Source organism: Rutidosis leptorrhynchoides, chromosome 8, assembly GCF_046630445.1.
Source record: "Rutidosis leptorrhynchoides isolate AG116_Rl617_1_P2 chromosome 8, CSIRO_AGI_Rlap_v1, whole genome shotgun sequence".
In the NCBI taxonomy this organism is placed as follows: domain Eukaryota; kingdom Viridiplantae; phylum Streptophyta; class Magnoliopsida; order Asterales; family Asteraceae; genus Rutidosis; species Rutidosis leptorrhynchoides.
This window is the reverse complement of record NC_092340.1, coordinates 6363409-6381971: the sequence shown is the minus strand read 5'-3', so window position 1 is coordinate 6381971 and position 18563 is coordinate 6363409.

Below are 18563 nucleotides of genomic sequence, written 5' to 3'. Positions count from 1 at the left end.
ATACATACATGATCATATACATAGCATTGTATATGTATACTAAAGGCTGAAAGTAGAAGTTACGCGAAGTATATTCGAAAGGCTCGGAATATTCGCTGAAAATAAAGATAGCGGGTCAGTTTCCGCGCTAATGAAAGACTGCGGGTCGCTTCGCTAAGTTTTCGCGGATAGTTAAGCAATCCGCAGACCGCGGATATTTTGAATACTATAAATAGAGAGCTTGGCCTCTCATTTATAGGTTGTTGATTCTCTGCCATTTGCCCAAGCCTTTGTGATTTTCACTTGTGACTTTGCCCAAGGAATTTCTACATTGTGCTAAGGTGAATTATGCTAATTGACAATCAAGACCGGGTCGGGGTGGTTGATCACTTGATTGATAAAGTGAAAAACGATCATCGGGGCCCAAAATAATCATCAAACATCTCATCCTCCATCTTAATCTCATTACAATCAATCCGTAATTAAGTAACTCATTAATTATGGATTGATCAATTGGCGCCATCCGTGGGACGCGTTTTACAATTTAAACTCGAAATTTTTTGTTTTTTGCTGTCAAACAACTAATTGGCTTGTTTAATTTCAATCGTGTTTCGTTCTGATGATTTGTATGTATTTTCAAGGGCGTATCAGTTGATTTGATTATCGGCCATGGCGGCAAACGCAAAGCAAGTAAGTGGTTCAGTGAATGCTGATGTGATGGCTGGTGAATCACAGAATGCCTTGCCGTTCAATTCGCAGACACACGTTAATGATACTACAAGAAAAACGGTTCGAGAACCGCTCGCTAAAACTTCTAATGATAACGCCTCTAATAATGATTCGCAACTAGAGGTTGCTGCAGAAAAATAGTTGCGCGCAGAAATCTGCAACAAAACCGCGATGAAACCATTGCTGAAGGTAAGCGGCTAAGGGTTTTGGCTGGAAAAGCGAATTTGAAAATAGACAAAGTTGTTGGCAATGCTATTGAGCAAGCTAAAAAAGACGCCAAGTTTGGTCGTGAACCTCGCATACCGCGAACTTACTGATGTCCGTTGAATGATTCTGGATCACAGGTTGATCGCTTAGTTGTTGAAAATCGCGATAGTGATAGCGATAATGCAGAAGAACATGTCGTTTTAAATTCTGTCTATAATTCAAAGAATGCGAAAGCGCCAAGAGAAGAAAGTGAATTTTCTGATGATTCAGATAGTGCGGAGGAATTTATAAAAATTCCACATGTTAAGCGTAGGCGGCCACCAACACCCTATCCTCGCCATGGGGATGAGGGTGAAGCTTCTGATGCTATGCGCAGAGAAAACGCTCAAAATTTCTTAGCGGATGCTTTTTGAAGCATTGCGCCTAAGTCAATGCAACATAAGTTTGAACAACCAAATTTTTTGCATGATATGATAGCCAAGTTTTGTGCGGAGAATACTGATACTCGTACAAAAATGGCGACTGAAATTACCACTGCTGCGAACAAGTTTGTCCAGCATATTTCTGACTATCCAATTGTTACACCGCCTATTGTGCCGGCGACATTTGGAGTTTACTCGGGTTTAACCGATCCTTTGGATTTTTTGCAGCGACTTAAGGGGTAGTAAGCACCTATAATTGAGATGAGCCGGTTGCGTGTAGAGTATTCCCTATGGATTTGTAAGGGTCAGCAAGAGAGTGGTTTCATAGTCTACAAGCTCGCAGTATTATCGGTTTTACGATCTTCGCGATAAATTTTTGCTGCAGTTTCAGAATCTCTTGCCGCAGAAAAAGACACATATAGAATGTCATGATATCAAACAAGGCAACAAGGAAACTTTAAGCGCATTACTTACGCGGTACATTTATGAGTGCCAAAAAATACCACGTTTGAATGAAGATCAAAAAATCTCTGGGTTTTTGCATGCTATTAATCAGCAGCGACATCCAATGCTTGTGCGAAGATTGCGAAGAGATGTCCCGCCAACTTTCGCTAAGGTCCAACAAGAAACGTATGATTATCTCAGAGGTGGAGAAGATAGTACTATAACCTCTGCATGTGGGTGGGGTAAAGATAAAAGTTGGCGGGATGACAATGATTCTTTTCGTGATGGAAATGGCGACAATTACCGCGGTTCCGGTTATCCACGGCGAAATGGCGACGGTGGTTACCCGCACAATGATAGATACCAAGGTCAAAATGATAACCATGGATATGACCGTCAGGATCGCTATTCTACGCGAAAATGGAATAATGAGTCTTTTAATATCATTCAGATGCTAACAAAAACGCCTAAGGAAATTCTGCTGCAAGAAAGGGTTGCTAAATATTTTCCTGATCCGCAACCTTTAGCGGAGAACAATAGGCGTGACAAATCCAAGTTTTGTATTTTCCATGATGATTATGGACATGATACCAATCGTTGTAGAGATTTGGGGGAGCTGATCGCAGAGGGATATGAGAAAGGTAAGCTGGATCATTTAATCGCTCAGGGTGCTGCAAGTACTGCGAATGCGATTATTTTGCCTGCAAAAAGCTACCGCTCCGCAAGTGCCAAATGCCGCTGAACGAAAAGCCCCCGCGGTGAAGAATCTTGGGGTAAAATGGTGAGTAAGAAAGAGAATTTGTGCGGAATTCAGGTCATTAATGTGGTAGAGGTACAAGGCGAAATGTCGATATTTCAAATATCTGAACAAATCGCGAACTGGCAATGCCCCTCTATTACTTTTCCTCCTGCAAACTTGAGTGTGGATCTTGATATGCCAGTGGTGATTTCATGTCACATTGTGAATACTGGTATTGTGATTATGAAGGTGCATGTTGACACTGGTAGTAGTGTAGATGTAATGTATGAACAATGTTTTAGCAAATTGCCTGCAAACATTAAAGCGTTGATGAAACCTACTACGGTTTCGCTCGCTGGATTTTCAGGAGAATCAACTTGGCCTATCGGTCAGTTGGAATTGCAAGTTAAGCTAGTAGATGATCGCGATGAATCGCTAAGGTGCCAAGTAATGATACGCATATCCGCAGGACAATGCGGATGCGCATCCAAAGCCCTAAACCGCACACAAACTGCCATGTAAGGCATATGACACGGGTATAGTTGCACCTTATGCACATATACCATCTGATGCGAGTTTCGTATACTTGCATAAGGGTCCAGTACATTCTAGAAGAATGTACGGTATAATCAATTCGGATTATTTTCCTTAAATAACGAAAGTTAGTTGGGATAAGATTTCATTTAATTAGGGAAGAAATTCTACCGAATTCTTAATTCATGAGCCTATAAATACATAGCTCATAAACCCTAAAATCATACACATTCATTCGTTTACTCATACGTAAACCACATCATACAAATCTTCGTTATATGAACAAAGCTTCATACGATCTCTAAGACTTTCAGGTATGTCTCAAACTATAAAACCTTCATGTATTTAGGCCACTCAACCTCGTATGCTAGGTTGTTGGTGGACTCACAAACCGGCCACCCTGTCGGAATCGAAACGATACCGATGTGGGTTATCCACGACTAAGTGTCGGAGGCCCGAATGTTGTTAGTCCTTAAACCCTACTATGCACTCAAGCATAAGTTCACCTTGACCTCGTGAAAATATGCTTGATCACCAATCTTTGTTGAATCTTTATGTAATGCGAAACCAGTCGCGGTATAACATGATTCTTGGGCGCACTGTTTTACGCATGTTTGGCGCAATACCATCCACGCTTCATGGAATGGTTAAGTTTTCTGCAAATAAGGGTATTGGCAAGCTCACTTCTGTGGTGGTTGAGCCATTTTGTGCGATGATTGTAACACGAGAAAGTGTAGGTGTTGAGGGGCATGCAGTCCACTCTAAATAATGCACGCTTTTGTAACTGGCAAGTTTCGATAGAATGTTTAATCATGTTGGATCATGATCAATATGTCATTTTCATTTTCAAAGTTGTTATTGCAGAAAAATAATGAATAAGACAAAATTAGTTTGGGTGTTAGTAATTGTTTCTATACAAAGCAAAAACACTGCGTGTGGCCACGCGTAGTGATTATTTTGCAGAGTACAATTTCTTAATTTTCATAACACTGAATTAATGTTTGTGTAAATATGACTAAAGCTCCGCAGATATTTTCAAACAATATGGCATTGTTTTCGCTAATGATACAGCCTGCTTAATGCTATAATAATGCAAATGTGTATTGCGAAATAATAAGTTTAAAACCAAGTGATGAAATTGCCCACTTGTGTTAAATAATGAATGATTGCGAAAGGATAAAATTTCCTAAGTATTTAATTTTGCCATGCTTAGATGCTTTGCAATGCTAATAAATTACCTAAGGATCGTCTTGTCGGACTTAGAAGATTCATAATATATAAAAGATTGTTTCGCATAAGTACATGTTTGTTATGTGCACAATAACAACTATGGAAATTGCAAAGGACAAGTCTGAGTTATGAATATATAAAATAAAGCTCTATATAAATAAGACATGTTGCAACTGCGGAATGTAAGTATTTCATTACTAAATGCGTTATGAAAACGCGTAGAATTACAAAAAACGCAATTTATGATTGCGAGATATAGATTTACAATTCAATTAAGATATTTCAAAGCTTCGGCGCTTTAATGTCTGCAAATGTAACACCCTCGCGTTGACTAAGCTCTTCCAATGCCGGTATGGTGATCTTTTCAACCTCTTTCTTCACGATGTTCAGCGCTTCTCGTGCATCATCAGTTGGGCATATTTCGCTAGCAATGTCTGCGAGAAGCGGTTGAGTAAGATCGCCAAGCTGGCAAAGTAAGTCATGCCACTCACAGCGAGTAGCAAGTTTGGCAGCTTGGGCGTACGCCTGAAACTTTTCCGTAACTGGTGCTGAGTCCATTACTTTGTCGCCGAGCTCAGGCAGGTACTTGACAAGCTGAGAGAATTGATTTTCCGCGTATTCCGCTCTCTTTTTGAGCGTTGCATTTTCATCCGCAGCTTTTTTAAGTTGTGCCTCAAGCTTTTGCGCTCTCTTGTGTTGAGTGTTAGCAATTTTAACTTGCTTTTCATACTCGTCAGACATCTCGTTGAAACGCTCAACATTGTCGACGGTTAAGCAAATGGCGTTGAAGCAATTGTGAATTCGCTGTCTTTCAGCTTGAGCGAAAGAGAGTTGGCGGTATTGTTGCTGTACATTTTGTGGTACAAACTTGCAAAGTTTGCGGTAGAGTTTGTTGGCTTGCTTCTCTTTTGCAGCCTCCTCTGCATCTTCTTCTTTGTGGTTTGATGCTTCGGCGTCAGAAGGAAGACTTAAATCTTCATTGCCGGGCTCTCCTAAAATATCTTCAGGGATATCTTCAGTAATGTTGTATAGCTGTTCCGGCTCCCCTGTAGAGTCTGAAAGCACAACTAACAGTGAATAAGAAATTAAAATAAGTTAGGAGATATGGAAATAATATTCGCAGAATATATGCGGTTGTATTGAATTTCGCTAACTTACTTGTTCCTTGCTCAGCAATAGAGCGAAGGCGTCTTTTGCGGGGAGTAGTTGCCCCCTCCGTCGTCGCTTTACGTTTTCTGCGGTTTTCGCCACCGGGAATCGAAAATGTATTGAGAATTAGTTCGTCAATAGGTATTATTTCACTGTCACCCTCTTTTAAGCGACACGCAGGTCTAATCCCGTTAACATCCGCGGACCTCATCACCAGCTCAAGGTCAATCTCTGCAAAATGGTACCGCAAAAAAGTTATACAACTATAGGGATAGTATATAATGCGTATTTGTGTAAAACAAAAAGTATAAGCAATATACCGTTGTTGGCTGTGTCGACCAAAAGAGCGTCTGATATTGCTCCATTTAGATATATATTTATTTAGCAATATCGACCTCATTTTATTCGGTTTTGATGATCGTTGGGGCCTTAAAGTTGTTTTCCTGTTCCAAAGTGTCCACTCAAGGCAAAATGCCTAACTTGGTGTAAAATTGACCAAGAAATGCTCAAAAAGTGCAAAGAAAATGACAAGTGCAGGAAACAACATAAAAAGCGCCGCTCCTAACTAAGGAGCGCCGCTCCTATCAGCCCAAGAGCGCCGCAGTTCATCTAAAAGCGGCGCTATTACCAATGTTTTGTCTCCATTTCTTCACAGTGATCAGAAGCGCCGCTCTTCAGAGTTAGAAGCGCCGTTCCAACCTTCTAACGACCCGTCCTAATCCATCTGGACGAATACATTACATTTGGTTATATGGAGAGGTACTTGACCTCTATATGATGCATTTTACAAATATTGCATTCGTTTTTAAAAGACAAACTTTCATCACATCGAAAGTTAACGGCATGCCTACCACTTCTTAATATATCCAACTATAAATGACTTGATAATATTCTTAATGAACTCAATGACTCGAATGCAACGTCTTTTGAAATATGTCATGAATGACTCCAAGTAATATCTCTAGAATGAGCAAATGCACAGCGGAAGATTTCTTTCATACCTGAGAATAAACATGCTTTCAAGTGTCAACCAAAAGGTTGGTTAGTTCATAGGTTTATCATAACAATCATTTCAATATTTTAATAGACCACAAGAATTCTGTTTATAAATATATGTACACTCGCAAGTGTATAAAACCGTTCTGCTTATGTTGAGGCCTCAGTAACCAACCTTAACAATAATATAATAAGTCATCTTCGCAAAGATGGATATGTACACTCGCAAGTGTATAAATAATCCTCGAAGTACTAAACATCCGCCCACTAGCTCTTATGTCTAGTGCAGCCTACATGATGGGGTGTTAAGCCCGATAGATCTATCTTTAGGATTCGCGCTTACATGCTCCTATAACATGTAACTAAATTACCTAGCACATCAATCCGCAGAATATCATTTTAGTTACTTGTCTCTATTTCGTAAAGCATTTATAAAAGCAGCGCATGTATTCTCAACCCAAAAATATAAAGAGTAAAAAAGGGAATCAAATGAACTCACCTAATGTATTTTGTAGTAAAAATACATATGGCTATATTGAACAATGCAGGGTTGGAATCGGATTCACGAACCTATACCATTTGTATATTTATTAATATACATAATTGTGATCGAGCAAATATATTATTATTAGTGATGTAATTCAATTATATAGTAGATTAATAAGTTTCATTATATATATATATATATATATATATATATATATATATATATATATATATATATATATATATATATATATATATATATATATATATATATATATATTTTCATTTTTTTTGGAATACAACATTTAAACAAAACCACAAAACATATTTATGTATGTGTATAATTCGGCATTTACAAATAGAGCAAGCGGAAGCATTTTTTTCACTTTTGTTTAATATGTTTTAACCTCTTAAAATGTATTCCATGAAAGAATCTAGTCTTGTAAACAATATACTAAAATGTAAATAGAGCTAGTTCATGGAGTTATACCTTCTCCAAGTTAGGAGGTAATTTAGTTCCAAAGAAGATGAATATGAAGATGCAAAACACCTAGCTTTGTTCTTCAACACCACCCTAAAGATTGGTTACACTATGGAACCTTGATAACCTTGTAAACAAGCTTGAAACCACTCTCCTTTATGACCCAAAAATCGGACAGCAGGTTGTTGAGAAGATGGTAATGAATGCAAGCTTCTAATGGTGAAACCTCAAGGGATTATACCCCAAACTTGTAACCAACAACCTAGCCTTTGGTTAGGATTTAATTGCACTTGGAAATAACTTGTAATAAGCTCAAGAACTCCCTCTCTTCTTGTTGTAATTTTCGGCCAGCAACATAACAAGAGTAATATGAGAGAGTTTCCTACTTATTATCTTACTTGAGTGAAAAAAAAATACTTGGTACTCTCAACAAGCATGCTCCTAATAAAATGTGCTTTGTAAGTAACAAGAAAATGGGGTATGGGAATGTCTTGGAGACCACCAAAACCGCCACCCTTATGGTGTGGTCAAAAGAAATTTAATTTCTTGTTAAACAACTTGATTTGTTATAAAATTAATCCCATGTTTTGTTACTTGCATAATTTTATAAAACCTTTTATAAAATTATAACACATTTTAATTATTTAAACCCATAAATAATATATACATAAATTATCCAAATAATTTATCTCAAGTAATAATATTTCAGAAAACCGATTTTCTGAAATCCAAGTGTTGCGTATTTATTTAACGATCCATTCGTTATGATTAAATACTTATAAGGTGTTGGTAAGCTTGTTATTGGGTATGACCCGACTTGGATCATAACACATTAGCCACATTAATTTATTATGTCTCTCGGGCATACGAAATACCTTCAATCTCCCACTTGCACGAGAAACATAAGGAATTAATGCAAGTGATGGATACAGCCTAACACACCGTCCATCACCCCTAATATGTTATGACTTTGTGCCATTCAATAACATCATCCCTTTCGAGTTCCCATCTCGAATATGATTATATAGGTGAATCTTACATTATATCCTTTCATCCTAGATGTCATGTTAAATCCAAGAGATACAGAGTGACCACTCTCTTATAGATTTAACTTAATCAGGCCTTAGACATCTGACTCTCAACGAATAAGAGGGACAAATTCCATCTTGACTACATACGTCCTAAATATACGCTTTGCAATATACCTGAGTTCTTCCTTATGAGCTACCATATTTCAGAATAGCGAAGGAAAGAATCAAGGCACAATACAAAGTGAATATCCGAACCCAATATGTATCTCAGGTCAGAGGATACAATGATATTCGCCTTTACTCAAGATTACATGTGATCAACCACAAAGGCTCCATACAGTAATTTTGAGAGCGGGTCTTCCAATATTTGTGTCCCACAAATATCTATGAACCTTGGTTGCAATCTTGCCCCACATTCAGTTCGCGAATGTAAACCAATCCAAGTTCATAATAGTTTAAACCTCACATTTGTTCCCACAGATGTGATCAACTACGGAATTTAGAATAATTATTTATTCATGGATAAATATGCTAAATAGGAACTTAACTCAAAATAAATTAAACCACAATTATATTAATGAGTTTGAACAATTCGTTCCGGTACAATACATAAAACAGATCATAGCCAATCACTAGAATATCGAAGTCCCATTGCACTAACATGTCTTTCATGCTTTGGATTATGTAGGAGCTTCGTGAGTGGATCCGCAATATTTTGATCTGTGTGAACTTTGCGAATACATATCATTCCATTCTCAACTTCATCCCTTATGTAGTTGAATCGCCGTTTAATGTGACGTGTCTTTTGGTGATCACGAGGCTCTTTGATTTGAGCTATTGCTCCCTCGTTGTCACAAAAGATCTCAAGAGGGTCTTGAATGGTAGGGACCACTCCTAAGTCGTCAACAAATTTCTTTATCCATGCAGCTTCCTGAGCTGCCAATGAGGCGGCAATGTATTCCGATTCTGTAGTGGATAATGCAACAACTCCCTGTTTTGAACTCTTCCAAGAGACTGCACCTCCATTTAACATGAAGACATAACCGGATTGTGATCGAGAATCATCTTGATCAGTTTGGAAACTCGCATCCACGTAACCCTTTACCACGAGTTCATCCTCACCAGATCCGTATATTAGAAACATGTCCTTAGTCCTTCTAAGGTATTTCAATATACTTTTAATCGCAATCCAATGATCGTTTCCTGGGTTATTCTGGTATCTACTTGTCAAGCTTAGAGCGCATGACACATCTGGCCTAGTACATATCATTGCATACATGATTGACCCAATAGCAGACGCGTATGGGACTTTCTTCATTCTCTCTTGTTCATCTTTTGTCGTAGGACACTGAGATGTACTGAGAATGGTTCCTCTTTGAATAGGTACCAAACCTCTCTTAGAGTACTCCATCTTGAACCTTTTCAAGACTTTGTCAATGTATGTACTTTGACTTAAACCTATCAATTTCTTGGATCTATCTCTATAGATCCCAATCCCCAATATGTGTTGTGCTTCTCCAAGGTCTTTAATGGAGAAGCAGCTCCTTAGCCATGTCTTGACTCCTTCCATTGTGGGAATATCATTACCAAATAATAATATATCATCCACATATAGTACAAGGAACATGACAGTACTCCCACTAGCTTTCTTGTATACACAAGCTTCATCACCATTTTTAATGAATCCAAATTTCTTGGCCTCCTCATTAAAACGATGATTCCACATTCTAGATGCTTGTTTTAGTCCGTAGATTGACTTCTTTAATTTACATACTTTGTCAGGATGTTTAGGATCAACAAAACCTTCAGGCTGAACCATGTAGATATCTTCCTCAAGATATCCATTTAGGAAAGCGGTTTTGACATCCATTTGCCATATTTCATAATCATAATGAGCAGCAATGGCAAATAATATCCTGATAGACTTTAGCATTGCTACAGGTGAAAAAGTTTCATCATAATCAACCCCTTGAGTTTGAGTGAAACCTCTTGCTACAAGTCTAGCTTTGTATGTATCCAAGTTTCCATATTTGTCGGTTTTCATTTTGAAAAGCCATTTGCAATCAACTAGCTTAGAGCCAGGAGGTTGCACAACAAGTTCCCAAACTTGGTTGTCATACATGGATTTCATCTCGGAGTTCATGGCTTCCTGCCATTTGTCTTTATCAGTCCTTGATAAAGCATCTTGGTAGTTGATTGGTTCATCCAAATCAATCGTATAGCAACCATCTATGAGAAACCCATATCTCTCAGGAGGGTTACTAATCCTACCAGATCTACGAACGTTTTGCATACTTTGATCATCCACTTGATCATCCTCAACATTTTCATGTTGAGTGCTAGTGTCAACCAATTGTGCATCATTTATTTGATCTTGAACCTCTTCAAAATCTATCTTCCTTTCACTATTTCCTTCCAATAGGAACTTAGTTTCAAGGAATTCCGCCTTTCGAGCAACAAATACTTTTTGCTCGGTCGGATCATAGAAATAGTATCCCATATCATCCTTGGGATATCCTATGAAGATACACTTCGTGGATCGAGCATTTAGCTTATTAGCGACAAAGCGCTTAGGATAAGCTTCACATCCCCATACTTTCAAGTATGAAAGAGAAGGAGGTTTACCAAACCATATCTCATGAGGAGTTCGCTCCACTTTCTTGGTTGGGGCCATATTTAAAATACGAGCCGCAGAGCATAGACAATAACCCCAAAATGATAGAGGTAATGAGCTTCTTGCCATCATAGATCGAACCATATCCATTAGGGTTCGGTTCCTCCTTTCGGAAACTCCATTAAGTTGGGGTGTTCCTGGTGGAGTAAGTTGTGAGATAATCCCACAACTCCTAAGATGATCTTGGAAAGCATCGCTTAGGTATTCACCTCCTCTATCGGTACGAAGTACCTTAATTGCCTTGTTGAGTTGATTTTGTACTTCGTTTTGATATTCTTTGAATGCTTCAAAAGTTTCATCCTTATGTCCTAATAAGTAGACATACCCGAAACGACTAAAGTCATCAATGAAAGTAACAAAGTATCATTCACCATTCCTAGTCATGGGCTTAAAGGGTCCACATACATCCGAATGTATTAATCCCAATAAGTCTTTAGCCCTTTCATATGTCCCTTTGAAAGGTGCTTTAGTCATCTTGCCTTGTAAACAAGATTCGCATACATCAAATGAGTCTATCTCATTTGCCTTCAAAAGTCCATTCTTTTGAAGTGTATGCATTCGGTTCTTGTTTATATGGCCAAGGCGACAATGCCATAAGTAGGAATCACTCAAATCCTTTTTGAGTTTCTTGGTGCTAGTATGGTACATAGAGCTAGATGATGCGTCATCATGAACCAATTCATAAATTCCATTTGAAGGCGAAGCCTTAAAATAGAACACATTATCTTTAGAAACATGGATATCATCATCAATAAAATTAACATTGAAACCACATTGTTTTAAGCGAGAAATAGAAATAATGTTTCGACATAAATCCGGTGCATACAAAACATTATCTAAAATAAGCTCCAATCCGCTTGGAAGCTTCAAAACAAAATCTCCTTGAGCTTTAACATGCACCTTTGCACCATTGCCCATATAGAGACTTGATGTTCCCGCCATATGATCACTTCTTTTGAACCCCTGCAAAGAATTGCAAATATGAGTTCCACATCCCGTGTCTAATACCCATGTATTAGAAGAAGTAATATTTAGCTCAATATATACCATATATATATTACCTGAGGTTTGCCCCGCATCCCTCTTGTCCTTCAACTCTTTAAGGTAGACCGGGCAATTTCGCTTCCAGTGACCCATTTCACCGCAACCGAAACACGGGTCTTCCTTGGGGTTTGCCTTCTCGGTGACCTTTTGCTTCTTGGCCTTGTTGATGGTTGGGGTAACCATCTTCCCCTTCCCTTTGCCTTGATAGGCGGGTCCTTTTCTCTTAGCCACCTTTGGCTTAGAGGTGTTACCTTTTGACCCACCTTTTTCAATCGTCAACACGGGTAAAGCCCTTTTACCCATGCTAGTTTCCGCGGTCCTAAGCATACCATGAAGCTCACCAATGCTTTTCTCCATCCCATTCATATTGTAGTTAACTACAAATTGATCAAACCTTTTTGATAGGGAGTTTAGGATGAGATCGGTGGCAAGCTCATTGGAAATGTTTAGGTTGAGGCGGTTAGCGCGATCGATAAGGCTTTTCATCCTAAGGACATAAGATGACACAGATTGGGAGTCGTCCATACGACATGCATGTAACGCCCGAACGGTCTCAAAGCGCTCGACACGCGCTTGTTGAAGGAACATCTCCTTCAATTGCGTAATCATGTCATATGCACTATGATGCTCGAAATCTTTTTGAAGTTCGGGAATCATAGTCCCAAGCATTAGGCAACCGACTTGCACCGAATCGGTGCAATACTTGTCCCAAATTGCCATTGCTTCCGTATCATTCTCGTCCGGTTGATCGGGAATGGGGTCCTCCAACACATACGCTTTGTCCTCAAGTTTGAGGATAATTCTTAAATTACGGAACCAATCCATAAAGTTCGTATGATTGAGTTTATCTTTCTCAAGGAGGGACCTTAGTGATAGGTTATGTAGATTAATTGGTGCATTTGGTATGTTGTTGTTGTTGTTTGCGGCCATCTACAAAATTTAACAAAGTTCATTTAAGTATCGATTTTATATTTAATAAACAATACCCTTTTAATATTAATTGTCTTATTAAATTTTAGAATCCAACAGTAAATCAAATTCCGGTTAGGTGACCTTTATCCCGGCATTTGATTTAGCTAGGTAGTCATAATGACAATTGCAATCCTTTTGCAACTTCTAAGTTATGGGATCATGTAATCCTTTTGCATGGCATATTAATCCCATCAACGCCTATTTGTTCATCATGCTTCGGTGACCCTAAGTTCATGATTCCCAAATCAAGTCGTCCTACTTGTGTAAACATGTAGACTTAACATACAAGTGGTTAGGTGACCTTTATCCCACATGTATGCGAAGTGTACCTTATTCATATTAGTCCGCTCATGACGGTTAGGTGACCTTTATCCCATCAAGAGTTTTCTAATATGTCTAAGTGTTCATACATAAGGATGGCGTTTAACTTGTTTTCCTTGTTTTGGTTAAAGGGATTTTAAGTTTTCTACATTCTAGTTTTAGAAAACAAATAGCTATACACCAACATGCATTTGGTGTGAAGCACTTTATGAAAATCCATTTTCATGTTCTTTTAGTAAACCAATTACTAGATATAAACCAATTTATTATCATTTTTTATATGTCCTTAATAACCATTTATTAGTGTCATTTTGTTGTTATGATTATAACCAATTATAATGTCATTTTTGCAAGTGTATTCATGTGAACTTGTATCAACCAAACACATACACAACAAACATACAAGCATGCAAATAAGAAGGTCCACAATCAAGCCATGGTGGTGAACACTTGTTTAGCCAAAACAAGTGTTACCTAAAGGGTTAAAGTACAAAAGTAAGAGATTAACAAATCTCCCACTAGCTCTTGTATCCTTATGCTCCATCTTGTAATCTTCTTGAATCTTCATTTTCTTTTACAAAATTATATCCTAATACAATTTTTCTAGAAAATGAAATACAACCTATTCTATTTTTACAAACCAAATAGAATAAATTACATCAACAAATTACAAGAATAAATTACAACTTATTACAAACCAAAATGAAAGAATAATTATTACAAACCATAAGAATGAATAATTAACCAAATCATACAACAAACAACCATAAGGTCAAGGCTTGATTGTGAACCACATTAAACAACAAAACTTGGCCAAACTTGAAGTCCCAAAACCCATTTTTGGGGTCCAAGATTTCGGCCAAACCAAACACCCACCCAAAACTCATGATTTTTCAAATCTACTTTCATGCATGTTGGTAGATTGCAAAATAAATGAGTTTTCTAGCCAAAAACAAGAAGTATATTAACAAGACCTGGCTCTAGATACCATTTTTGGAATACAACATTTAAACAAAACCACAAAACATATTTATGTATGTGTATAATTCGGCATTTACAAATAGAGCAAGCGGAAGCATTTTTTTCACTTTTGTTTAATATGTTTTAACCTCTTAAAATGTATTCCATGAAAGAATCTAGTCTTGTAAACAATATACTAAAATGTAAATAGAGCTAGTTCATGGAGTTATACCTTCTCCAAGTTAGGAGGTAATTTAGTTCCAAAGAAGATGAATATGAAGATGCAAAACACCTAGCTTTGTTCTTCAACACCACCCTAAAGATTGGTTACACTATGGAACCTTGATAACCTTGTAAACAAGCTTGAAACCACTCTCCTTTATGACCCAAAAATCGGACAGCAGGTTGTTGAGAAGATGGTAATGAATGCAAGCTTCTAATGGTGAAACCTCAAGGGATTATACCCCAAACTTGTAACCAACAACCTAGCCTTTGGTTAGGATTTAATTGCACTTGGAAATAACTTGTAATAAGCTCAAGAACTCCCTCTCTTCTTGTTGTAATTTTCGGCCAGCAACATAACAAGAGTAATATGAGAGAGTTTCCTACTTATTATCTTACTTGAGTGAAAAAAAAATACTTGGTACTCTCAACAAGCATGCTCCTAATAAAATGTGCTTTGTAAGTAACAAGAAAATGGGGTATGGGAATGTCTTGGAGACCACCAAAACCGCCACCCTTATGGTGTGGTCAAAAGAAATTTAATTTCTTGTTAAACAACTTGATTTGTTATAAAATTAATCCCATGTTTTGTTACTTGCATAATTTTATAAAACCTTTTATAAAATTATAACACATTTTAATTATTTAAACCCATAAATAATATATACATAAATTATCCAAATAATTTATCTCAAGTAATAATATTTCAGAAAACCGATTTTCTGAAATCCAAGTGTTGCGTATTTATTTAACGATCCATTCGTTATGATTAAATACTTATAAGGTGTTGGTAAGCTTGTTATTGGGTATGACCCGACTTGGATCATAACACATTAGCCACATTAATTTATTATGTCTCTCGGGCATACGAAATACCTTCAATTTTATATATAGATATATTAATATAGTTAAGTTATGTGTATTAAATAAATATATATTTATATATATAATCTTTATTTTTATGCTTATAACTCTAATAATGTCATTAATACTTTTATTTTCATAATCGTAATTATTTTAATAATAATGATATAGATTATACTGATAACGAAAATAATGATAGTTTTAGTAAAAATAATACTTTTAATAATAATGGTAATTTTTAATAGTTTTAATAGAAATTTTAGTAATCATACAGTATTACTAATATTAATGTTTAATTGATAAGTCGATTAATGATACCTTGTAATATTAATAATAATAATGATAATACTAATAATAATACCTATGTTAATGGTAATAAAAATACTAATAATTATAAAATGATACAAGTACTAATATTAATGAAAATAATTTGGATTATTGTCATAATAATATTATTAATCTTAATCATAGTGATAATAGTGATTCCTATATTAATAATACTAAAAATTCTAAAATTTTAATAAAATACTTTTATTGATTTTTATATAGATAACAATAATAATCCTAACAATATTGATGAATATATAATAATAATAATAATAATAATAATAATAATAATAATAATAATAATAATAATAATAATAATAATAATAATAATAATAATAATAATTTTTAAAAAAATAAAGACTACCTTCAAAGTGCCATTTTAAAAAGATTTACCCCAAGCAGGGATTGAACCCAAGACCTCTCGAATCCCGACAATACGCTTAACCGTTGTTCTGTCTCCATTTTATCTGAATAATTTGTATCCTATAACTATATAATCCATTACTTTCTGTTTTTACTCCTTCTTCTTCATCATCAATTATAAACGAACAAAACCAAACACAAACTCGTAACAGTGTATTATAAATTGGTTTAAGACTTTTGAACAACATGTAATCAACTTATATAAATCTTTGAATTACTTGAAAACGTAAAAAAAATAAATAAATAAAGATTACAAACGCTGCTGACCTGCTGCTACTTCACGTAAAAAAAATATATTTGATTTCGAGATTAAGGCTGTTTTGGCTTATGATTCCTGCACGAATTTGTTTGAAAATCACTCATAGAAACTATTGGAATCTTTAATTGAACTTGAAATATAGCAGATAACTCAAATTTGATTGAAGATCAATTGTTGACTTTTTCAAATTGAAACTTTGACTCGACAATTTGAATTTGATATAAAAATTGGAAATTCAAACTTCACAGATAGCTTGGATATAAGATTCCTAACAACTTCACATTTATAGATTTTAGAAATTGTTTTGAATTCGAGATTTTGAAAAAAAGATGATATACAGAGGTATCGTGCTGTATGAAATAAAAAAAAATTCGTTGTAACAATTATAATCAATCACAGGAAGTTGTAGTTTGATAATAAGGGTGGAGAAATTGAAAAATAAATTGTTAACCAGATGTATATAATCGCCTGATTTATAGAATTGGAAGGGATCGACCCATTTTCTCTAGCAGACAAAAAAATAAAGTTTGATATGTATCCCTAACTGATTTTGGATGTTTTCTAGTGTTTGAATCAAGATTGGGGATAGAAACAAGGTAATACTGCCGATTGAAAGTTATTTGTAACAAATTCAGATTTCAATTGGATACGTTCCATAATATATATTAATAGTTAATAATTATAATTATATTAATTAAAATTCTATTAATAATTAAATATAATAATATTAATATTATCAAATAATACTAAAAATGATATTAATAATAATTTATAATAATAATACAAATTATTAATGATAATGGTATTAATAATATCTAATACTAATATTAATCATAAATACTAAAATTATAATTTTATTATTAGTTATAATAATAATGATATTAACCTTGTTAATTATGATATTAATAATAACAATAACATAATAAATTAAATGTATCAATTTTATATTATAAAATTTTAATAATATTAAATGTTACTAATATTAAATAATAATGTATATAATAATAATATAACAACTAGAATTAACTTGTAATTACATTTAATATAATATACAATATTATATTATATGATAATATTTATTTAATATCTATATGTACAACTAATTATAAAATATATATATTTATATATTTATTCATTTTAATTACACTTATTTATTTTGTATATTGTTTTTACATAGTCAATTCTAATAATTTAATTGTAGTTCATTATCTCAATTTATTATACATACTATTATTTATACATACATGCATACACACATATATATATATATATATATATATATATATATATATATATATATATACATACGTGTTAGTTTACAACAATTGTTCGTGAATCGTTGGTAAGGTCGAAGGCCAAATGAATATATGAAACAGTTCCAAAATTATCAAGACTCAACATTATAGACTTTTCTTATCATGTCGGAATCATATAAAGATTAAGTTTAAATTTGGTCAAAAATTTCCGGGTCGTCACAGTACCTACCCGTTAAAGAAATTTCGTCCTGAAATTTGAGTGAGGTGGTCATGGCTAACAATAAAAATGTTTTCATGACGAATATGAGTTGATAAATAGAGTTTTATCATTATTGAATAATACAGATAAAATAATTCGATTACTCGAATAGTACGAATGAAGCTATCAGTAAATAATGAAATGAGAAAGACATGTTTCATCATAACTTTTGACTAGTCATGGTTGAATTTAGAAAATAAGGTGCGTCTTAACTTTTGACGTTGTCTTGATTGAATTCCGGAATTCAAGGGTTTTAAAGAAAATCTTCTAAATCTAAAAGATTTGATTCTTCGGCGAGTGAGGAAATTAAGATCTCGATAATTAAATACGGTGATCTGCCTCGATTACTCTGTCTGATATTTCCATTATAAATTAAACTCTTCCGTTCCATTATTCTCACCATTCCTATACTTTCTTTCTTAATTCATATATCCAAAAGATTGTGAAAATGCTTAATCCCGTTCTAATCCTTGATATTTTCCTAATTATCATTTATGTCGTCCTTCTTTTCAATCTTTCACCGGAAAAATCTGTTTGCTTCTACTATTACCTTGG